Source organism: Thalia democratica, chromosome 5 (genome assembly GCF_965202585.1).
Source record: "Thalia democratica chromosome 5, ktThaDemo2.hap1.1, whole genome shotgun sequence".
Classification (NCBI taxonomy): Eukaryota; Metazoa; Chordata; class Thaliacea; order Salpida; family Salpidae; genus Thalia; species Thalia democratica.
This window is the reverse complement of record NC_139169.1, coordinates 68,479,169-68,503,900: the sequence shown is the minus strand read 5'-3', so window position 1 is coordinate 68,503,900 and position 24,732 is coordinate 68,479,169. Positions and strand designations below refer to the sequence as shown.

At 24.9% G+C, this 24,732-nt stretch overlaps 11 non-coding genes across 11 annotated transcripts; 5 read left to right on the top strand and 6 right to left on the bottom strand.

Annotated features, from left to right (window-relative positions):
* The first annotated feature begins 1,098 nt into the window (after positions 1-1,098).
* Positions 1,099-1,171, top strand: Trnar-ccu (transfer RNA arginine (anticodon CCU)). The gene has a single exon. It is a non-coding gene; the product is annotated as a tRNA-Arg (tRNA).
* Positions 1,172-1,550: 379 nt separating this feature from the next.
* On the bottom strand, positions 1,551-1,623 carry Trnar-acg (transfer RNA arginine (anticodon ACG)). The gene has a single exon. It is a non-coding gene; the product is annotated as a tRNA-Arg (tRNA).
* Positions 1,624-2,574: 951 nt separating this feature from the next.
* Trnav-aac (transfer RNA valine (anticodon AAC)) lies at positions 2,575-2,647 on the top strand. Its single transcript has one exon. It is a non-coding gene; the product is annotated as a tRNA-Val (tRNA).
* Positions 2,648-3,014: 367 nt separating this feature from the next.
* Trnag-gcc (transfer RNA glycine (anticodon GCC)) lies at positions 3,015-3,085 on the bottom strand. Its single transcript has one exon. It is a non-coding gene; the product is annotated as a tRNA-Gly (tRNA).
* A 727-nt stretch (positions 3,086-3,812) lies between these two features.
* Positions 3,813-3,884, bottom strand: Trnag-ucc (transfer RNA glycine (anticodon UCC)). Its single transcript has one exon. It is a non-coding gene; the product is annotated as a tRNA-Gly (tRNA).
* Positions 3,885-7,190: 3,306 nt separating this feature from the next.
* On the top strand, positions 7,191-7,262 carry Trnag-ucc (transfer RNA glycine (anticodon UCC)). The gene has a single exon. It is a non-coding gene; the product is annotated as a tRNA-Gly (tRNA).
* A 4,067-nt stretch (positions 7,263-11,329) lies between these two features.
* Positions 11,330-11,400, top strand: Trnag-gcc (transfer RNA glycine (anticodon GCC)). The gene has a single exon. It is a non-coding gene; the product is annotated as a tRNA-Gly (tRNA).
* A 367-nt stretch (positions 11,401-11,767) lies between these two features.
* On the bottom strand, positions 11,768-11,840 carry Trnav-aac (transfer RNA valine (anticodon AAC)). The gene has a single exon. It is a non-coding gene; the product is annotated as a tRNA-Val (tRNA).
* Positions 11,841-12,791: 951 nt separating this feature from the next.
* Positions 12,792-12,864, top strand: Trnar-acg (transfer RNA arginine (anticodon ACG)). Its single transcript has one exon. It is a non-coding gene; the product is annotated as a tRNA-Arg (tRNA).
* A 379-nt stretch (positions 12,865-13,243) lies between these two features.
* Trnar-ccu (transfer RNA arginine (anticodon CCU)) lies at positions 13,244-13,316 on the bottom strand. Its single transcript has one exon. It is a non-coding gene; the product is annotated as a tRNA-Arg (tRNA).
* A 2,969-nt stretch (positions 13,317-16,285) lies between these two features.
* Positions 16,286-16,357, bottom strand: Trnae-uuc (transfer RNA glutamic acid (anticodon UUC)). The gene has a single exon. It is a non-coding gene; the product is annotated as a tRNA-Glu (tRNA).
* Positions 16,358-24,732: the final 8,375 nt, after the last annotated feature.

Genomic DNA, 24,732 nt, shown 5'->3' with positions numbered 1-24,732 from the left:
ACATACCATTTGCAACTTGTTATTAACACTCATCTATTCATAACATAAATATTAACATTCATTTAAAATTTACTACTTGACAATGAAATTAGTATAGTTTTGAAAAGCTTAGTGAAATAAAAAATAAAATGAGTGATCTGTTAATAATAAGTTGCAAATGGTATATAAAGAACTTTACAAACTAATATCTTTATAAACTAATGCCATATGCTAAATGAATCAACTGAAAAAGTTTTTCTAACTAGTAATAAAAATAACTAATACTTTTGTTATTAATTGTTTAAACCTGAAGTTTGTCAGTTAATACTTTATAAAACACTTTAGTTAATATATTTTGAGATACTTTTTAGTTTTTAACAAAGTTTTATTTAACTTGTAGTATTAAAAATAAATCAATCACCATAAGTAGTTTAATAAACAGAATAAATATCTAAGTTTGCTTAAAAAGTTGTTAACTGCTTTAATACTGTTAGTACAAATTTCAAAGTATAAAGCTTAAAAGTTTTTGATTGTTAACAAGTATGCTTAAACCAAAGTGATGTTTGTAAGCATGAAGGGTTTATAAATACATAAAGTCGTAGTTTGACAAGTCCTCGTTAGTATAGTGGTGAGTATTCCCGCCTGTCACGCGGGCGACCGGGGTTCGATTCCCCGATGGGGAGGTTTTAAAAAAATTATTTATTCTTTTGTTTAAAGGTTTGTCTACTGTTGATAAAAACATTAAAAGTCTATATCATAATAAATAAATTAGAATTATTATCCGTTACTAGGCACCTAAGCCATAACAACGACGTTTAGTATGTAAAATTAATTTACATAAACTTGAAATTTTATGCATGCTGGCATCAGTTTATTTTTAAATTTATGAACTAATATTGAAGACATAAGTGTGTTATTATCTTTAATAGTGATAAAAAAGGCAGCCAAGTTAAGTAGCTTAGCTTCATTATTTTTAGTTTAATTTCTTGGGTTTAGTTTATAAAAAAACATCGTTTGGTAAGGTCTTGCCTTAGGCTATTGTTATGAATTCTACATCAGGCAGACAGGCAACAAAACAATATTAGTTTTATACTCTCTAAAATAAGCTCGAAACCAATCGACTGCGTGGCCTAATGGATAAGGCGTCTGACTCCTAATCAGAAGATTCCGGGTTCGAGTCCCGGCGTGGTCTTTTTTGAAATGTAACTTGAATTTACACATAACTTGAAAACTGTTAATAATAAATGAGCATATTAATGATTTTTAATTTAAATTAAACATATTAACTGAAAAAACTCCTTTAAAACCATAGTTTATATCGTTGTTATATGGAAGACACTTCTTGTTATTGTAAATAATAAGTTATTGAAATTTGTATGCTGAAAAATTAAACTAGCACCTTTTTTGCAATTTTTCTTAGCAAAATTTTTAACTGAAAACAAGCTACTTTAACAATTTTAATAAAAGTAAAAAGTATATAGTAGTACATATATACAAAATTAATTCATCAAATCTAAACTCAAAGGATTTACAGACTAATAATTAAGGTTCAATAAACACATTTAAAATAATGACCGCGATGGGACTCGAACCCACAATCTTCCGGTTCGTAGCCGGACGCCTTATCCATTGGGCCACGCGGCCGGTCTATCATGATCTCATATTAGCGTTTATAAATGTTAAGTTTTAATGCGCGCGTGAAATATTCTCTCAACTATACAGCTCGATGCAAATAAATTCGGCTAAATCGCTACGTCACGATTATAATTGGCTGTTGACTGAGATTATATCGCTGTTAGTTTTTAAGTTCAGTTGTAAGTCTTATTTATTGGCTCAAAACTATTAATGAACTCTTTTCGGTTTTTATTTGTTTTACTAGAAAAAAATGCTATTCAAAAAAACTATTTTTTTGATATTTAAAACTTAAACTTAACCATAAATTTTTTTACCAACAGTCAAATTTTATTTGCTAGGTCAAACTTGATTATTATTTTGTACAGCAATGTTGATAACAATTTACGCCGAAAAACTTACTTTCTGTTAGTATTGGAAACTATTTTTCGCCGTGTGTATATAGAATGTACAAAGTAAACAAATAAAACTATAAAGGTTACAATTAAGTATGTATTTTTATTAACAAGTATAAGTCGTTATATGTTTTAACGAATTCCAATTACAATTAAAAACAAAATATAGTTGATAAAAGTTACAAAACTAAACTTATATATAAAATTAGATTTTACAGGTAACTTGCATATAAATTCTTACTTTTTAAAAGGTACTTCAAAAAATGAAGAAAGTTTTAAGTGTTTGATAAATACTTAAGTTTGAATTTTAAAACACTAAAACACTTTGTTATTAAAAGGTTGTGGTTTTTTAAGATAGAATTTCGTATATAAACCTACACGTGTTTTTTATAGTATATATACAAAATGTATTTGTTAAAACAGAATGAAAAGTTTCAAATAAAAGCCACGTTAATTTGATGCTAAGATAAAGTTATATTCTGGTTTAAGTGTGCTGTAAAATACTATATAGAAGCTCTTGTCGGTTTAATATCAGTATATAAACGCAATGAGCTGCATTTGTGCACAAGTTTCCGTAGTGTAGCGGTTATCACGTTCGCCTAACACGCGAAAGGTCCCCGGTTCGAGCCCGGGCGGAAACATATTTTTAATCAAAAAATATAATTATTGATTAACCTGCCAAAAAACGCATATTAGACAACTAAGATAATCTAACTACCATCTATTTTTTTTGTTTTAATGATTACTGAAAAAACAAGTTATATCAAACTTTGACTATTTACATATATTAACGTATGACAAGTCAATAATTTTATTTTGCCTTTAAATGTAATCAAATGTTTTTAACCTATAAATTTTAATAAAGTTAAATTCATATATTTTTTCTCATTATTTGTGTAGAAGCATTATAAAAGTAAATAAAAGTATTTTGGAGAATAAAAAATTTATTCAAAAGTTTTCATTTCTCATTAATAAATGTTAAGCATTAAACCAATTTTCAGACAATAATGCATTGTCCGGGAATCGAACCCGGGCCTCCCGCGTGGCAGGCGAGAATTCTACCACTGAACCAACAATGCATGTGTTTCAAATCGGATTGTAAGGTTTATAAATTATGTTTCCCTCATGTGCTCAGTATAGCTGCAAATATTACTTAATCAATGCTTATATTTGCTTTAAAATTCCACCATTGCATTATAAGTTTTAAAAACAATAACATACAACAATAAACATACAAGAAAAAGCGTCTAATTTAAATTACTTTATTGAAACTTAACATTGAATTATTTTGTTAACTGCAGTTTTTGTTAAATTGTAAAAATTAATTTTTAGCTGAGTTAGTCAATTTTTATTATTGACCATTTAGTTAAAAGTAAATCATGGTTACATACTTAACTGCTTATTTTATAAAACCAGAATTGTGTTTTTTATGAAGTTTTTTGTGTTGATTTTCTGTACAATACTGTTGAACAACCTTTACTTGAAGTTAGCAAAGTTATCAAAGTTTGTTTAAACATAAGGTTGAGGCGGATTTTATTTTAGCGAAAACAAAAAAAAAATAGATTTTTTAAAAGCAAAGAAAAGTTTAGTGTATGTTAAAAAGTAAGTTATTTATTTTTTACTTTTATTACCTCGAACAGTAAAGTAAATTAGCTTTACTAAAGTTAACTATAAGTTTTGAAAAAATAAGCAATACTTGTTGCTTACAAGTTTTTAATAAATTAAAAAAAAAACTAAGGCTTAACTTGAGTTTTTGAATAAAATATAGTTTAATTTTAAATAACGTTTGAAAATCCTTAGCAAAAATGCGTCGACCGGGAGTCGAACCCGGAACTAGTGCTTGGAAGGCACCAATGCTAACCGTTACACCATCGACGCTTATTGTACACTGCAACAAATTTAGCATATAAACTTATTTTTCAAAACAATCCATGTGTAAAGCAGTAAACACTAAGTAAAATCAGCAGTAAAGCTTAGCAATTAGCAGTATATCTGGAAATAATTTTGTGCTCTTTAATCTATATTTACAACTTATGTAACTTTTTTTCAATATTTTAAACAAGTTTTATCTTTGTTGAAGTAATATTAAACTTATGTTTCATTTAAGTTGTTTGTACTTGATATGGTGCTAGAATTTAGAATGTATTGCAGATATTACAAGCTTTATTACTTTTCTTTATATTGGTAAAAATATGTTAAGGATAACTTAAAGCTAAATATTAGCTTGTTTGTGAATACATACTGTCATGTACAATATAATTTAAATTATTTTTTCTTTTTAGTAACTGAACTTTGCAAGTAATTACTAAGTTTGAATAATACTAAAAGGGAGGTTTGCAACAAAGTAAATAAGTTATTAAAATTATATCACCGCTTAAATTTTAATGTTTTTTGTTTTATTTATCTATTCTTAACCACTAAATTTAAGCTACTTGAACTTTATATACTTTTATGTTTTTAATTTACTCATTGAAATTGAAAGTATAAGCTTGTGTTTAGGGTTTGGTTACTTTGAAAACATTAAAACTTATGCATTTCTAGAATCTAAACAATTCGTCAAATTAATATTTTAACAATTAGACTTATACTGTTTATTCAAACTAGTATTTTGATTATTGACTCTTTTCAACTTTTTTATCTGAAACAAAACAAAATCATAATGTATAGAAAAAGCTTTTACGATAATGTAAATTGACTAATTACTTTAACTGGTCAACTTGTATTTAAATTTTTATTTCAATTTTAAAATCAACTTTATAAACCAAGCTTGTTGCATTTCAAATCATTTATAATTGTAAACCCTTATGTAATAAATCGAATTGTAAATATTGAAGTTTGGTAATTTCAAGCAATTTAAAAAGTTATATAAAAGATTAATCTCTATTTTTCCATACATTTTTTTACATAAATATTATTGTTAACAATAATTTAAGCAATCATATTAGCAATATATTTGGTTTGTTTTATTTACTAAAGATAACTTATCAATTTTATTTGATGTTTTATAATAAAACATAAATCTTATATACTTAGTTATATGCATAAATGTTTTTAATAAGTTGTGTATGTGAAAACGCTTTTAATCATTTTATTAGTTGATCAAGTGTCTTTTGATATGAAAATCATAACTTAAATTCACAAAAAAAAAACGTATTACTTATAAACCGAGACGCTTTTTCTTGTATGTTTACAAAAATAAAGCTTCATTTGATCACAGCGATTCTACCCACAAAACAGTGGCCATAAAAATTCATACCCGAAAAAAGTAAGCAATTTTCAAAATATTAATTAATATTAATATTAATTAATAATAAAATTTTCAATTTACTTATGAGTGTGACGTACTTTATCGAAAACAGTGAACTATTTTATGATAGAATTTATGGGTATCCTTTTAAATTTGGTTTTTTATCTTATTTTAAACTCTTGTTTTACTTTTATAACTTAAAAAAACTTTTTTAAACTGTTATCGATGTTTTCGATGTTCAAACTTCGCTAATCAGGATCTTAAGTTTGTTTCTACATTCTTTTAAAATACCAAACATTAAAAACTAACTGTTTTTGACTTCTAACTTTTTCTAGTAAAGTAAAATTAAAGAAACCGGAAAGAGTTCATTAAAGAGACCCGTTTTTTAACGTGAGGACTTTTTATGGGTACTATTTTGTGGGTAGAATTTCTGAATCGATTTGCCCATAACTTAATGTGAATTCAGTATTTTATATTTAAAAATTTACACAACTAAGTTACAAAAGTACGTCACACTGATAAGTAAATTTAACAATTTTACAATGCTTACTTTTTTCGGGTATGAATTTTTATGGCCACTGTTTTGTGGGTAGAATCGCTGTGATCAAATGAAGCTTTATTTTTGTAAACATACAAGAAAAAGCGTCTCGGTTTATAAGTAATACGTTTTTTTTTTGTGAATTTAAGTTATGATTTTCATATCAAAAGACACTTGATCAACTAATAAAATGATTAAAAGCGTTTTCACATACACAACTTATTAAAAACATTTATGCATATAACTAAGTATATAAGATTTATGTTTTATTATAAAACATCAAATAAAATTGATAAGTTATCTTTAGTAAATAAAACAAACCAAATATATTGCTAATATGATTGCTTAAATTATTGTTAACAATAATATTTATGTAAAAAAATGTATGGAAAAATAGAGATTAATCTTTTATATAACTTTTTAAATTGCTTGAAATTACCAAACTTCAATATTTACAATTCGATTTATTACATAAGGGTTTACAATTATAAATGATTTGAAATGCAACAAGCTTGGTTTATAAAGTTGATTTTAAAATTGAAATAAAAATTTAAATACAAGTTGACCAGTTAAAGTAATTAGTCAATTTACATTATCGTAAAAGCTTTTTCTATACATTATGATTTTGTTTTGTTTCAGATAAAAAAGTTGAAAAGAGTCAATAATCAAAATACTAGTTTGAATAAACAGTATAAGTCTAATTGTTAAAATATTAATTTGACGAATTGTTTAGATTCTAGAAATGCATAAGTTTTAATGTTTTCAAAGTAACCAAACCCTAAACACAAGCTTATACTTTCAATTTCAATGAGTAAATTAAAAACATAAAAGTATATAAAGTTCAAGTAGCTTAAATTTAGTGGTTAAGAATAGATAAATAAAACAAAAAACATTAAAATTTAAGCGGTGATATAATTTTAATAACTTATTTACTTTGTTGCAAACCTCCCCTTTAGTATTATTCAAACTTAGTAATTACTTGCAAAGTTCAGTTACTAAAAAGAAAAAATAATTTAAATTATATTGTACATGACAGTATGTATTCACAAACAAGCTAATATTTAGCTTTAAGTTATCCTTAACATATTTTTACCAATATAAAGAAAAGTAATAAAGCTTGTAATATCTGCAATACATTCTAAATTCTAGCACCATATCAAGTACAAACAACTTAAATGAAACATAAGTTTAATATTACTTCAACAAAGATAAAACTTGTTTAAAATATTGAAAAAAAGTTACATAAGTTGTAAATATAGATTAAAGAGCACAAAATTATTTCCAGATATACTGCTAATTGCTAAGCTTTACTGCTGATTTTACTTAGTGTTTACTGCTTTACACATGGATTGTTTTGAAAAATAAGTTTATATGCTAAATTTGTTGCAGTGTACAATAAGCGTCGATGGTGTAACGGTTAGCATTGGTGCCTTCCAAGCACTAGTTCCGGGTTCGACTCCCGGTCGACGCATTTTTGCTAAGGTTTTTCAAACGTTATTTAAAATTAAACTATATTTTATTCAAAAACTCAAGTTAAGCCTTAGTTTTTTTTTTAATTTATTAAAAACTTGTAAGCAACAAGTATTGCTTATTTTTTCAAAACTTATAGTTAACTTTAGTAAAGCTAATTTACTTTACTGTTCGAGGTAATAAAAGTAAAAAATAAATAACTTACTTTTTAACATACACTAAACCAGGGTTTCCCAAACTCATTTACTAAATCGCCCCCTTTTCAGTAATTTGAAAAAAAATCGCCCCCCACGATTTTACAAAGTAGTTTTTCTTTTAAGTATAAACTTTTGAGCTAAAAAAAGTTGTGTTTGGTATGTAGTTTAGTCTGGTAATTCTTATGCACGCACTTTTGTGTTCAAAGTAGTTTACAGGGCTTGAGAAAATAATTTACAGTTAAAGAAGCCCAGTAAAGTGTATTTAAATACTTAATTATTAAAAAGCCTTGTGTAATCTGTAATCAATCTTGTTTAAATATGAACTGTTTTGGAACTAATGAAACTTTTAGGTCAGTGGTGGACAACTTTCGTAGTCAGCAATACATATTTACTAAAATATCTTTTCTAGTTTAAACTCCTTAAAAAAAGGTAATTGCGGGCTGCATGATTAAAAAAATAATAAATAAGAATTTAAAAAACTTGAGTAAAATTGTAATAAATTGGTTTAGTATTATTGTGATCTAGAAAATACTATTGTGAACTGAAAACGAAATGAAAGCGTTTTTCAAAATGTTAAGTATCAAAAAACTAAATTTTATTTATTTTGCACAAGTAGTTTTCAATTTACTTAGCGGGTCGAAATTCAACTGGATCTGCGACTGTATCTGATCCGTACGTTACCCATCTGAAATTTTAACTGAAACTTGAAATTATAATAATATCACATATAACAAATTTCGGACATTTAGAAGTTAATACTAAGTAACTTATTTAAGCCGCACAAAATACTTAAATTGGTTTTTAAATAGGCATATTTTAAAATATCTATACCAGAGATTAAAAAACTATAAAATAATGAACAGTTTATTTTACACATAATAAAATAAAAATTAAAAAATAATTTCTGATCTAGTTTGAGGAAGTTTGACCGACTGGTCGATTATCTCACATGAAAAGTGGTTTCATCAACAGCTTCAGTTAATGCAGTAAATTTATTAATTTCAATGCTAAAATACATTGTAAGCAAGTTAGTTGTAAAGTTAAAAATCTAATTTTAAACTTTTTAAACTATTTGTTTCTTAGTACAACACCATGAAATAGTATTTGACTTGGAATAATCTTTAGGGAACTAAACCTTAATTCTAACATTTTTTTTTCTTAATTTAAATTCAAAAAAAAATCCAATGTTTTACAGTTAATTCTGTGAACAGAAATAATCAATTTAAAAAAACTTTTAACTAGGTTAAAATTTTGTTTTGTAACTGTAGCAGTCTTTTTGATGGCTTATTTAATTCTGTTTAAAAATTTTTTTCTAGCTATTAGCCTCTAATAATTTAACAGAGGAAAATAGTGAAAAACTAAAAACTAGTGTTAAAGTATTAAAATAAACTAAGTATGTTCTAATTGCTAATATATGTTAAATTAAGATAAAACAAAAAACAGTTGTATTAATAGTTTAATACTTCTTAATAATTCTTATATAATAATAAATTTTTTAACAATAATAAATAAAGTTAGAAAATAAATTTGAGTTTAAGAAACTTTCAAATGAAAACGTAGAAGTCATTTTAAATAGAGACCTCAAATTTATACTCTTTTAAAACCAAAAAATTCTTTTAAGAAATGAAAACTTCAATGGTTACCCAAATTTTACAATCAGATAATAGTTATATAGTGATATAAGTTATATACAGATTAAACAAGTAATAACAAAAACGTGTCAAATAAAGGTCTTTCAAACAAATATTTTAATCACTATGCTATAAAAACTTTTAGTGTAATGTAAAACGACGAATATGAACTACAAAATTAACTAGGTCAAAATAAAACTATTAACAACTATAAAACATAAACCATATAATAAATATAGTAGACTTCCGATTGAGTTCGCACTTTGAAAAAAATCAAAAAGTGCAAACTCAAAAAATTACTACCATTTTATTTTTACAAAATGACAAATTTCAATATCTTATATGCAATAATGTTAACATGAAATCCACTAAAATATAAAACAAACTTTCATTAAAAAAAAAGATCTATACAAGCTATCAAATATTATATATATTTTGTTTTATAAATATTTAGTTAGTAATAGACTTTACTTAAGTTAAATTTAAGAAAATATAAATTTGCACTCTTTTTTGGGTAAAAAAGACGAACTCAAGAGGAAGTCTACCATAATTAATATTTATTAGGCATTATGCAAACCTGTTGTAGAATAAATACCTCAATAAAGTTGTTATTTTAAAAAAGACTACTTAAATACAATACAAACCGGGCTAAATAAGAAATATTTCAAAAGATCAATTAAAATTAAAACATTTTCATAAAATAATGTCTGCTACTGAAGTCTAATCTAATGTGAAGTATACGGTTCATGACTGCTTGCAAGTTTTTCTAATCTGGTGCTTAATCAGTAAAATAGAGCCTTAACTCACCTCTTTTATAAATATCTAGATTAGATATTTTGCTCAAGATGCTGATAACTGAGCTGAAAGCTTTCTCAACAACATAGCTAGAAGGAAAAGCTATAAACAACAGTCTAAATTCCTCATAAATGATTGGATACTTTTGCCTTAGTTTTTGTTGAGTCCAAAAGCTTTCATATCGTTCTTTGGAAGAACTTACTTTAAGTTCAAGGTCAGTTTGTAAGTCTGAGAAGGTTTCCTGTAAGTCGTTTACTTCAAAAGTATCTGCCTCGAAGGAATCCATTTTTCTATCTATATGATAGCTTTTTTGTGTCAAATCTAAATTTTACTGCTTAATATGTTAAAATTGTTAAAAATTCCAGATTTTTTCCAAGTATTTTTTTGCCTAAATTGTCAAATTTTAGAATTTTCCAGGTTTCTAGGTAAATTGACAACTCTGTATAGTTTTATTTCTTAGTCTAACTTAGTGACTTTTCAAAAAAAACTGGAAATATCATGAGGTGATAGTTAATAATAAATAACAGAGATTTTTACAAACCATTTATGATCCCAAATAACATATATGTCAGGTTATAAAATAGTGAGAGGGATTCCAATCGTCTATGATCTATGTAATTCTTAAATAAGGAAATATTTACTTGAAAGTAGGAGTCATAAGCACTTAATTTTTTTTTTTCTGTTTGTTACATAAATAAAAGAAACTTTTTTGTTTAAGTTTCACCTCAGGGTCAAATAATTATTAGCAAGCTAAAATTAGTAAAATAGCAAGAAAAAAAGTAAAAATCTTATGACAGCCAAAAATTTTAAAATCGCCCCCTTTTCGCCCCCTTACTAGTTATCGCCCACCCTTTCGCCCCCTTACTAATTATCGCCCCCTGAATTACTAAAATCGCCCCCAGGGGGGCGATATCGCCGACTTTGGGAAACCCTTCACTAAACTTTTCTTTGCTTTTAAAAAATCTATTTTTTTTTGTTTTCGCTAAAATAAAATCCGCCTCAACCTTATGTTTAAACAAACTTTGATAACTTTGCTAACTTCAAGTAAAGGTTGTTCAACAGTATTGTACAGAAAATCAACACAAAAAACTTCATAAAAAACACAATTCTGGTTTTATAAAATAAGCAGTTAAGTATGTAACCATGATTTACTTTTAACTAAATGGTCAATAATAAAAATTGACTAACTCAGCTAAAAATTAATTTTTACAATTTAACAAAAACTGCAGTTAACAAAATAATTCAATGTTAAGTTTCAATAAAGTAATTTAAATTAGACGCTTTTTCTTGTATGTTTATTGTTGTATGTTATTGTTTTTAAAACTTATAATGCAATGGTGGAATTTTAAAGCAAATATAAGCATTGATTAAGTAATATTTGCAGCTATACTGAGCACATGAGGGAAACATAATTTATAAACCTTACAATCCGATTTGAAACACATGCATTGTTGGTTCAGTGGTAGAATTCTCGCCTGCCACGCGGGAGGCCCGGGTTCGATTCCCGGACAATGCATTATTGTCTGAAAATTGGTTTAATGCTTAACATTTATTAATGAGAAATGAAAACTTTTGAATAAATTTTTTATTCTCCAAAATACTTTTATTTACTTTTATAATGCTTCTACACAAATAATGAGAAAAAATATATGAATTTAACTTTATTAAAATTTATAGGTTAAAAACATTTGATTACATTTAAAGGCAAAATAAAATTATTGACTTGTCATACGTTAATATATGTAAATAGTCAAAGTTTGATATAACTTGTTTTTTCAGTAATCATTAAAACAAAAAAAATAGATGGTAGTTAGATTATCTTAGTTGTCTAATATGCGTTTTTTGGCAGGTTAATCAATAATTATATTTTTTGATTAAAAATATGTTTCCGCCCGGGCTCGAACCGGGGACCTTTCGCGTGTTAGGCGAACGTGATAACCGCTACACTACGGAAACTTGTGCACAAATGCAGCTCATTGCGTTTATATACTGATATTAAACCGACAAGAGCTTCTATATAGTATTTTACAGCACACTTAAACCAGAATATAACTTTATCTTAGCATCAAATTAACGTGGCTTTTATTTGAAACTTTTCATTCTGTTTTAACAAATACATTTTGTATATATACTATAAAAAACACGTGTAGGTTTATATACGAAATTCTATCTTAAAAAACCACAACCTTTTAATAACAAAGTGTTTTAGTGTTTTAAAATTCAAACTTAAGTATTTATCAAACACTTAAAACTTTCTTCATTTTTTGAAGTACCTTTTAAAAAGTAAGAATTTATATGCAAGTTACCTGTAAAATCTAATTTTATATATAAGTTTAGTTTTGTAACTTTTATCAACTATATTTTGTTTTTAATTGTAATTGGAATTCGTTAAAACATATAACGACTTATACTTGTTAATAAAAATACATACTTAATTGTAACCTTTATAGTTTTATTTGTTTACTTTGTACATTCTATATACACACGGCGAAAAATAGTTTCCAATACTAACAGAAAGTAAGTTTTTCGGCGTAAATTGTTATCAACATTGCTGTACAAAATAATAATCAAGTTTGACCTAGCAAATAAAATTTGACTGTTGGTAAAAAAATTTATGGTTAAGTTTAAGTTTTAAATATCAAAAAAATAGTTTTTTTGAATAGCATTTTTTTCTAGTAAAACAAATAAAAACCGAAAAGAGTTCATTAATAGTTTTGAGCCAATAAATAAGACTTACAACTGAACTTAAAAACTAACAGCGATATAATCTCAGTCAACAGCCAATTATAATCGTGACGTAGCGATTTAGCCGAATTTATTTGCATCGAGCTGTATAGTTGAGAGAATATTTCACGCGCGCATTAAAACTTAACATTAATAAACGCTAATATGAGATCGTGATAGACCGGCCGCGTGGCCCAATGGATAAGGCGTCCGGCTACGAACCGGAAGATTGTGGGTTCGAGTCCCATCGCGGTCATTATTTTAAATGTGTTTATTGAACCTTAATTATTAGTCTGTAAATCCTTTGAGTTTAGATTTGATGAATTAATTTTGTATATATGTACTACTATATACTTTTTACTTTTATTAAAATTGTTAAAGTAGCTTGTTTTCAGTTAAAAATTTTGCTAAGAAAAATTGCAAAAAAGGTGCTAGTTTAATTTTTCAGCATACAAATTTCAATAACTTATTATTTACAATAACAAGAAGTGTCTTCCATATAACAACGATATAAACTATGGTTTTAAAGGAGTTTTTTCAGTTAATATGTTTAATTTAAATTAAAAATCATTAATATGCTCATTTATTATTAACAGTTTTCAAGTTATGTGTAAATTCAAGTTACATTTCAAAAAAGACCACGCCAGGACTCGAACCCGGAATCTTCTGATTAGGAGTCAGACGCCTTATCCATTAGGCCACGCAGTCGATTGGTTTCGAGCTTATTTTAGAGAGTATAAAACTAATATTGTTTTGTTGCCTGTCTGCCTGATGTAGAATTCATAACAATAGCCTAAGGCAAGACCTTACCAAACGATGTTTTTTTATAAACTAAACCCAAGAAATTAAACTAAAAATAATGAAGCTAAGCTACTTAACTTGGCTGCCTTTTTTATCACTATTAAAGATAATAACACACTTATGTCTTCAATATTAGTTCATAAATTTAAAAATAAACTGATGCCAGCATGCATAAAATTTCAAGTTTATGTAAATTAATTTTACATACTAAACGTCGTTGTTATGGCTTAGGTGCCTAGTAACGGATAATAATTCTAATTTATTTATTATGATATAGACTTTTAATGTTTTTATCAACAGTAGACAAACCTTTAAACAAAAGAATAAATAATTTTTTTAAAACCTCCCCATCGGGGAATCGAACCCCGGTCGCCCGCGTGACAGGCGGGAATACTCACCACTATACTAACGAGGACTTGTCAAACTACGACTTTATGTATTTATAAACCCTTCATGCTTACAAACATCACTTTGGTTTAAGCATACTTGTTAACAATCAAAAACTTTTAAGCTTTATACTTTGAAATTTGTACTAACAGTATTAAAGCACTTAACAACTTTTTAAGCAAACTTAGATATTTATTCTGTTTATTAAACTACTTATGGTGATTGATTTATTTTTAATACTACAAGTTAAATAAAACTTTGTTAAAAACTAAAAAGTATCTCAAAATATATTAACTAAAGTGTTTTATAAAGTATTAACTGACAAACTTCAGGTTTAAACAATTAATAACAAAAGTATTAGTTATTTTTATTACTAGTTAGAAAAACTTTTTCAGTTGATTCATTTAGCATATGGCATTAGTTTATAAAGATATTAGTTTGTAAAGTTCTTTATATACCATTTGCAACTTATTATTAACAGATCACTCATTTTATTTTTTATTTCACTAAGCTTTTCAAAACTATACTAATTTCATTGTCAAGTAGTAAATTTTAAATGAATGTTAATATTTATGTTATGAATAGATGAGTGTTAATAACAAGTTGCAAATGGTATGTAACTACGTTTAGAACCTTCCTGTAATAGTAATTAGTTGTAAAATTTGAAAAAATATAAGTTTACCAGGTTTTTTTAAACATTAATCTATAAAGTTCTGATGAGCATAAGTTTACAAAATTTTATTTTACACAAGTTTTTAAAGTTTTAGCACTTTATTATAAATAAGTTAGTTAAGTTTTTTATAATTGGACTATAAAGTTTTATTAAAAATAAACTTATAAATTTATAATAACAAGATTATAAAGCTTTTAACATAAGTTCATAAAGTGTTAATATACATAAGTTTAAAAAATTTAATAAAAATTAGTTTAAAAAGTTTTATTGCACATATGTTTATAAAGTTTTACAACAATTTTATTTCAACAAAGTTAATAAAACATTATCAAATTAAGTTTGTAAAGTTTTATTAAATCGAAATCTAAAAGCTTTTAACAAATATATGCTTTTAAACTTTTACTAAACTCGAGTTAATAAAACTTTATTGAACATAAGATTTAAAAGTGTTTGAGTGAAGGTTTATAAAGTTTTATTCTTTCAGTTTGTAAAGTATTAATTAGATTAACTTTGTCACCTTTTACTAAACATTATCTATAAAGTTTTAGTAAGTTGAAGCTTTTAAGTTTTTATTTAAAAAGTATGTATAGATTTTTTTTTAAGGAATGCATGTGAACAGGTTAAATGTGCACGATGACACTGTGTCCATATTAGATTGACTTTTCGTTTCACACCACAATGTGACTGAAAAATCAGATAACTAAGCTAAAAAATGGTATAATTCAATATAGTTTACCAATGAAAAAGAACAGAATAACAAGTTAGAACAGAATATCCTACAATGATGTACTAGATAAAATACAAAGTTACTGAGTTTGTGACTATTGTTTTCAGAAAAGAAACTTTTACTGGTAATTACTGAGTTTCAGGACATCGTGCATATATAATCTGTTAACCTGAGTTCTTTGAAGAAGGTTACAATTAAATTAAAACCTTAATTGTATAGGAATGGACAAAAAGAACTGTTAAATATCACCTAAATGAGTTACACCACCTAAATGAGTTAAAAAGAGATAAGAAAGTTTGACCTGAAAAATGTGAAATCATTTTGAAAATTCCGAACATAAGTTTTATTTAACACAAACTTATAAAGTTTTTATTTAATTGTTTTATTAAGATTAGTTTGTAAATATTAACTAGTTTAACTTTTTATAAAGCTATGAACCATATGCTTATAAACGTACAACATTTCTCATATATTTTGTTGTTTAGTTTGAGAGATGTTGTCTTTTTGTATTAATATAACAGAAAAATTCTACTATAAAACTTTTGTTTATGAAAGCACTATACAAAATTTGTATAGTGTATTTTTACTATTTTATTGAAATTTGTTAAGTTCGGAATTTGTCCCACTTAAGCCTGGTAAAAAAAAGAGTATTTAGTTTTCACTTCTACAATTGCTTGAATAATTTAAACTTAAGATGTTTAAAAATAAGTCACTCATTCCGTAAAAGGTTTATTAATCAATTTCGTTTAGCTGTTCATCAGAACAAACTTGCTAAAAACTGATACTAATATAGTGCAAATTTAGTTATATTCAGTAGTTTTGAAATACATAGTTAAAAATTGTTACGTCATAAAGCATAAAAGTATAGAAATAAAAGTATAATTTTTCTAGTTAAAACCAGTACCAAACCAAACTGTTTGATAATTTTACGCATGTTACTTTTATTTATATTACCTACATGATCGTATATCATAATTTTCATTAATACTTAAATTTCTGCATAACAAAAAGGTGCTGTATCCAGGATTCGAACCTGGGTTGTCACGGCCACAAAGTGAAGTACTAACCACTATACGATTACAGCAAATGTTCCTACACCGGGAATCGAACCCGGGCCGCCTGGGTGAAAGTCAGGATTCCTAACCACTAGACCATGTAGGACTTGATGCAATAATGCTTATTACGATTTTAATCTACAAATAATTGCTTTGTGACGTAATAATAAACTATGTTGCAATTAAGAAATCGGTCGATTTATATAATTTTATGTATGTGTAAAAAATCTTATAGTTATATGTTGATGAATGGATTGCAAAAGTTTGTTTTTAATTTCTCGCTTCTTAAAAAAAAAAAACAATGCTAAATTAAAAACAGTAATTATTACTTTTACAACCGTTTCGTTTTTTGTTGGTTTTTAATCAAATTTTCATCATCAAAAATTCTATTGTTGAATAATTTTAGAATAACAACTTTCTTTGCAGTAACTAAACTAAGATTAAAAGTTAAGACGATTGACTGCGTTTGGAAAGTTAATTTAGTAATGATTGAATTTTTTATTTGAAAAACTTATATAATAATATCAATTTCTTATAGTTCAAAAGAAACATTAAAAATATTTTTGACTGATTGGTTGGTAAACTTTAAATTTTGATTTAATAAAAAACTTACTCCTTTTACTTATTTGTTTTTTACGCTAATGTTTTATAACAGTTTTTGCATTTTAGAACAAGCCCATTCTATCTCAAGAATCAACAAAATCATAATTATTTCACATAAAAAAGATTAAACTATATGTAATTCTTTTATAAGCAACAAAAATTTAAATTAACCAATTAGTTAATAGTCAAACAATATTTACATATATATGTACTAACTTTTATTAATTTAGAATTAATACTACAAAATAATTTATATTAAAAAGTAACATCTTCAAATAACTTTTAAAATATAAAAAGTTTTGTAAAATCATCCAATACAGCCATATAAAAGAAAAAGCTATCGAGGCTAAATTTATTAGCATTTTGAAAAAAACATTAAAATATGTATCCAATTCATAAATAAAAATTAATTTAAATTTATAAGAAATACACTTTTAAAAATTACAAACAGTTTGTAGGAAGCGGACTTTTGAAATAAAACCATATAGAAAGTTATTATCAAATAAAAAAATTCACGGCTTTACTTCTCAACTTATTTCATTTAAAGATCCTAATTCCCAGTTGTCATACTCAAAATTTCAATATTTACAACAAAAATTATCATACCATTTGTTTAGAATTTTAATAAGTAATATGTAGCTTGCACTATATATAAAATTAAATTTATTTTAGAATTTAATATTTTAATTAATAATTTTAAATAATTTTATTTTATAACTATTTTAGAATTTAAAACGATTATAGAGCAAAAACACTTTATTATTAAGAAAAATTATTGAAATTTATCGGTAAACATAAACTAAATTTCAAAACAAGATTAATTCTAAGCACTTAAAAATCATTAACTTAGCTGATTAAATGAAGAAAAAAAGAATCAGCTGGAGTTATTAAAAATAGACAAAAAGAGCAAATTTTAGCAAGCATTTCAGTTAAAATCATAGAATATCCAATTATTTGCTGTTACACTGGCAAGATATAGATTAATTTAACAACTACAGCAACATTTAATACAACTCATGTAGTTATAACAAAACAACACAGACAAGATAAAGAAATTTCCTACTCCTAAAAAGTTAAAGCAAGACGTGTATACACTAAGTAGTCTGGTAAGGCTTCAACCTCACTATTCCACCTTCTTGTGCCCTACACTGCAAATGGACTGGTGGTGGAGGGTTACTAAGCTTTCACATCTGTGAAAAAAGTTGTAATTTTATAAAAAATAAATGAGGTAAAGATTACAACTCAAAGAGTAAATAAAGGCAAAAAAATATTTATAATTATACTGATTACTGACTATCATTGAAATTTTTATACTGTCAACCAAAGTTATTTCTTAGGTTGCTTAGTATAAAATTTCTATGCTAAATTTTAATCAATATTGTTTATTAAAATAACCTATTTATTTTAGAAAAACTTGGTTATACTTGTTAAGTTGGACAGTGGACCAAAACTGCGCTGAAATGGAATGAAAGAATTATGATTTTTAACTTTTATAAAATAAGTATTTTTAAGTAAATAAAAAAAACTTTAAGTAGACGAAACTGTTTTTCACTTAAAGTTTAAGAACAAAAAAGACTCAACCTTCTTTTTGAAGTATTTATCTTTTCAAATAGTTAAAGATAATAATAAAGTTTTAGAGTTATTAGCAATTTTGTAGATATATAAGAGACTAAGTATAAAAATAAGCACAAATAGTAGCACCATATAAAAAAACTTGATTATTTATTCTAATTTCTTCAATCTTATTCAAAGTCTTAATAAAATTCTCTTTGGATTAGAAAGTGCCAATTGCTGAGTCATAGATTTGAAATATCTGAAATAATAATACACAAAATTAAACATCGTAAAAACACAAATGTTTCTTTATTTTTACAACTATTTAATACTTTAATGTTCTGAATATGCTTAAATTTCGTAAAAATCTTTAAGATAAACATTATTATATTTTCAATTTACTCAAAGAATTACAATTCTACTCATGGTTTTCATAATACAAGTTTCTTATTATTATTTTAGAAAAAAATGAAAATTTAACTAGATACGAAAACATTTTTGATAGTTTCAAAATATTTGTATCTCTATTAATTAATATCTTTATTACACTTAAATGTGTCTAAGTTGCAAAAAACTTCTAATAATTCTGAAAAATTCGGTTTAAGAAGAATTATTTATATTATACCAAGTTTTGAAATCTAAAATAAATAATTGCTTTATAATTATAAAGACTATCATTTTAATTGGTCATTTACACTTTGGTAATCAACTGACAACTTTAAATTTTTTAAGTATTATTTATAAACAAACTGTTTTTTTTTTTCTAATAGAAAATTTTTTTGAAATACCTACTAAGTTTTTATATTAAGTACAAACTTATCTTTTAGTAAATCATCTTCAAAATTGTAAACTACCTGTAAATTTTAAAAATATATTAAAAGAGAGCCTAAAATATACCAAATAACATAATTATAAGAACAAAAACTTACAAAGCTAGTTTGTAGTAAATTAAAATTGAATTAAAGTAATACTATTTACAATTTGAATAGTAAAAGTACTAAACAAGCATCTTAAACTTTTGGATAGTTTTACATTTTTTTAAAACTAGCAAATGTCAATGCTTCTATTTAAATGAGAAATATAAAACTTTCACATAAAACAAACTTTCTAAACAAACATAACTTAAATCAAGTGACAAAATGCAAACACTAATCAATATTTCATAAACTTTTTATTTATAAGTTAAAGGTTTACTTTATACCTTTATTTCTTTTTTGAATAGTGTTAAGTAGAAATTGTTTTTTATTTTTAAAGAGATCTAATAAAACATTTCAAAAATTAAATTTTTGTTAGCTAAATTAACTAAATTGGAAATATATATTACAACATACTCAAAGGCACTAAAAAAATAGGTAACATTTTATTAACTGGATAAATTATAATGTAAAATTAACACCTATAAAACCATATCAATACAGTAGACTTTTTTTTAGTTAAGAAATAACTTTAATATTATTTGGTTCATTTGTGTCTAAAAAAATCAGGGCTTGTACAAAAACTACCATTTTAGTTCTTTAATAAAATGTATCAAGTAAACAATTTAAAGATGTAAAGAATAATATAGTAGGTTTTAATACTTAGTTATCTACACTATATTAGTATTTTAATGGTATTATTAATTTGAAATCAAAATGAAATTAAATAGTTTAAAGAGTATTTATATATTCTCATATTATCTTAACTTCAAATCAGTAATTGTACATAAAGTATATATTTGGTAACATTATGTTAGTAGCTATCAGTATAAACATAAGTGTTTTCAATCATAATTTTTAAACTAATTTTGCAGTACTAGTTATACTAGTAATAATTATTCAAAAAAGCTTCTAACCCTTGGCTTTATGCTCTTTATGAGTAACAGGCCAAATTTTTTAAAAAACGTTCTTTGTAACTACATTAAAATAAATAAATTATTTTGTATTGCAACAGTGTTTTCTAATATTTGTACTTCAAAACAAATAAAAAAGACAGAATTTCCACACTTTAAATCAAAAAAAAAACATAAGTAATTATAAATCAGTCTAAGCTACATTAGTCTAAGCAACAAGCTTGTCTTAATATCAAAATCAATATAAAAAAGGACTAAAATACAACGGCTGAAAAATAAACAATGTTTATTAAGCTAGTGACACATATATAATGCAATAATCATCCTAATATGAATAAAAATACAATAAAAAGAAAATTAGCTACTTTATAGTCTGAAAAGCTAGCTTGATATTTAGTAAAAATAAACTGAGAAATAGTTCTGCTAAATTAATTTGTACAAGCATGATTTAGTCAGAATGTGGGGCAACCCTGATAGAGTAAAATTGTAGTAAATTAATCAAAATTGAGCAGCACATTTCACTCACAAGCAAATAAGATCATATTTGTAAACTTTTATGTAAGTACATACAAAATTTTACAATTAAACAACCACCAAACTAATGCATGTATTAACATAACCTTTTACAATCTATGTTAAATTTTAAGTATTATTAAAAGAGTATTTCTAATGTAGTGTTTTCATTTCACAGAGAAAAACATAAGTCCTGGAAAACTTTAAATTTTCTTACAACAAATAAGTCTCTTAAAATTGTTATAAAATTTTTTACAAATCAACTATTTTCCATCAGAGACAGTAATAAGGTTGAAATAGAAACATGACTCTTTAAACACAACACTATAAATTACTTAATGAGATAAAACTTAAATTATTGATAAGAATTGTAAAACTCAAACAATCAAAGTAATATTTAATAGTTATTTTTAAGGTTCCAATTATTTTTGTTACATACTTTTTACCTACCACTACTTTTTTTGGGATTAAACAAGAACCATATAAATCTACATAAAATAATAAATTAAAAATAAGAGTTACCTTAAATTATTTTTATACAATTTGTTCTTCTAAACACAATAACTTATCTTAACTCATTAAATAATTTTCAAGAGATTTTTAAAATTAAAAATGTAAAAGGATTTCTAATTAAAGAAATTGGTATGTTCAAAAAAATTGAAAAAATATTTATCATAAGAGAAATTTATTAAGTGTTGCAAATAGCCATATTTTCAAATGTTTTAAAATTTCAACACCTAAAAAAGGTTTAAGTAAAAACAATTTCCAATAAGTTAATGATGATAAATTCTTTTAATGACTATTAAAAACAATATTCACAACAACTGTGAAATATTAGATTATTCATAGCCATATTTTTAATCTTCATGCACAGATTATATTTAAGTGACAATAAATACATAAAATTGATTTATTATATAACTTCCAACTAGTAATATGTCTTCAAGGGCTATTTGAAATTTAAACATTTTTTAAGTTTGACAATACTAGAATCCTTTTTTTATATCCAAATTTAAAATTTCACTAGCGTGATACTTTTGTTTTTAAAACAAAACCAAAGTTTGTACAAAAGTTTTTGATTTAATATAAGTTGTGTTATATTGTTAAAAACATATTAGTACAGTACCTTTTATTCAAATTTGTTATAAAAACCATAAATTTGAACAATGTTTATAGTCAAATGTTGTCATTAATATATTTGTTTTGGTTTTAAGAAAACAAATAAAGACATCTTAACTACTAGAGGAGAAATAATAAATTTATTCTTTAAATAACTTATTTTACAAACTAATTTTTGTTTGTAAAATTATTTACTATGAAATTATTCTATTTAAATAATATTTATTTAAGCACTGACGAGGTCTTTGACCAAAACTTAGTTTGTAAAATAAATTCTTGAAATAATAAATTCATATGTCATTAAGTTCATATCAATTTAATCATTTATTAAAAAGCTTTAAGCTATATTTGTCACTTGAAAATAATAAACAAAAGTGTTACCAATCAGAATTTTTCAACTTGCCTTGCAAACTAGTCAACAATCTTCATAGAAACTTAAAATTGATATAGTACTTTACTGACTTTAAGTAAACTTATGTTTATAATTAAAAAAAATTGCATACTTTTTTCGATAAATATCTAGATTAAACTTGTACTTTTGTAGTAATTCAGTTTTGTTTACTTTAACCTTAACTCTGCTCTTTTTTCAACACAACATTAGGGTGTTATAAAAATGTTACATTGGATTTTTTAACTTAAAATTATTCTAGGTGTGGAAATTACCACAAAACACTCTATGCAAAATTAATATGACTTGAAGGTTACTATACAGTTTACATAAGGCTTTTTCTTAAAAATAAAAAATAGCCTCTTAAAAGGTTTTATAAATCAGTAAAACTTTTGCACAAGGTGTTTTTGTGACAATTGACACGTGAAAAGCATTCCAGCAAAAAACACAAAGTTCAAATTTTATAAGCACTCTACTGAACAACTAGACCTGCGGTATTTCCTTTATCACAGTATTTCTTAAAACATTATATCTAAAACAATATTACAGACTTTGTAAAAACTTCTATTGTGTTCAAACATAGTTAATATTTAAAAGGTTAAGTATGTACAGAAATCTCATAGTAGTACTTCTGTGAGTTGAGTAGTATGTATAACAGGGTTCCCCCAAGTGGTCCTTTTGGGCTATTCTAAAAATTAGAAGGCCATAAGCTGCTAAAGGGCCAAAGAGTGGGCAGCTAGTAGTCAAGGGGCCACAGGGGGGGTCATAAGGCCATAAATTGAAACTTACAGATACACTAAATATTCTGAACTTGCAGAAATGAAAAAAAATGTCTTGGCCAAATGTAAGGGTAGTTATGAAACTTACAGTAGACAAGGGTTTAAGGGGGCATGCAGCAAAAAGGCAGGGGCATAAGCCCATAATTAAAAACTTATACTAGACATTATGGAGTTAATGATGAAAACCAAAAGTAAAAAATATCTATGGCTATTTACATTAGTTTGTTGATAGAGAGGGTCATCGCATTTTTAAAAAAGCAACTAATTTAATTTGTATTTTTTTCACCTACTTTATATAAAATTAAATTTATTTTTGTGTTGATATGGAAACTTAAAAAAAAATTAATAAAAGCTATTATGGTAGTTTTTGTCCTGACAAGATAACTGTGGAGAACTTTATACAATTTTTTTTGTACACAAGGTCCTTGAGAAAGTTTTTAAGCACTTTTTTGTCATAAATAATTAATAGAGTAAACAATATTATATTAAAGCAATATAAAAACCATTGAAATATGTAGTTGATGTAGTATTACTGTTGATATCAGTATTAAAATGTTTATTTTTGCATAATTATATAATAATACCAAATAATTTAGAGACCAAGTAAAGATAATATTGCATTTTCAGCTGAAATTGGCTTAACTTTAGGTGATAAAAAAAAGAATTGGTATACTAAAAAATTAAAATACACAGTAAACATTGCATGATTAAACACAATAAATAAAAACAATAAAACCAAGTAAAAAAAACAACTAACGTATACTGATTGTCATCTTTTTTGTCTAATGAAAATCATTTATTTTTCATTGAGTTTCTCTTTGATCTTTGCAAGTTTGGGCCACCAAGTTTTGAAATTAAAAATTAATATAAAATTTTACATTTTTAAAAACTGTCATTTTAAAATGGTTATTTACACTTTGATAATTAACTGAAAACTTTTTCTTTTTTAGTATTGATTATAATATATTTTAACTTTGTAATTTCTTTCATAATAAATACTATTTTAATAATTCTTTATAAGTCTTAAAAAAATAATAATCTATCTATTTATATATCATCTTGAAATTTGGTTACTGTTTGTAAATTTATGAAATGTAATTGAAGTAAGCTTTAAAACAAACCAATCATTTTTACAACATCCAATTTATTTTTATCATAAAATCATGGATTTTATACTTTGATTAATCTAACTATAAGTTTTTTTCTTATTCTTTCTAAATAATGCAATTTAAAATTCAACTTAATAACTATAAAATCAAAAAACTAACCAAGCTACTTTGAAGTGACTTAAAAATAAAATTAAATTAATTGTTTTACAAATTAGGTTATTTTACACTTTTTAATAAAGAGTTAAACATACATCTTAAACCTTAAAAAAGCTTGATATGTTTTTGAAACTAGGAAATTTTAATGCTTGTGTTTAAATATAAAGCAAAAAACATTCACATAAAACTAACTTTATAAACCAAGTTTAAATCAAGTGACAATATGCACTAATAAATGTAAACACATTTCAATATTTTATAAACTTGTTATCTATAATTTAAGGGTTTACTTTATACCTTTACTTCTTTTTTGACTGGTGTTAAGTAGAAATTGATTTTTTTTTGAACAGATTTGATAAATCATTCTTAAAATTAAACTTTTTTAGCTAACTTAACTAAATTAAAAACAACACAACAAATAAAATAAATTGA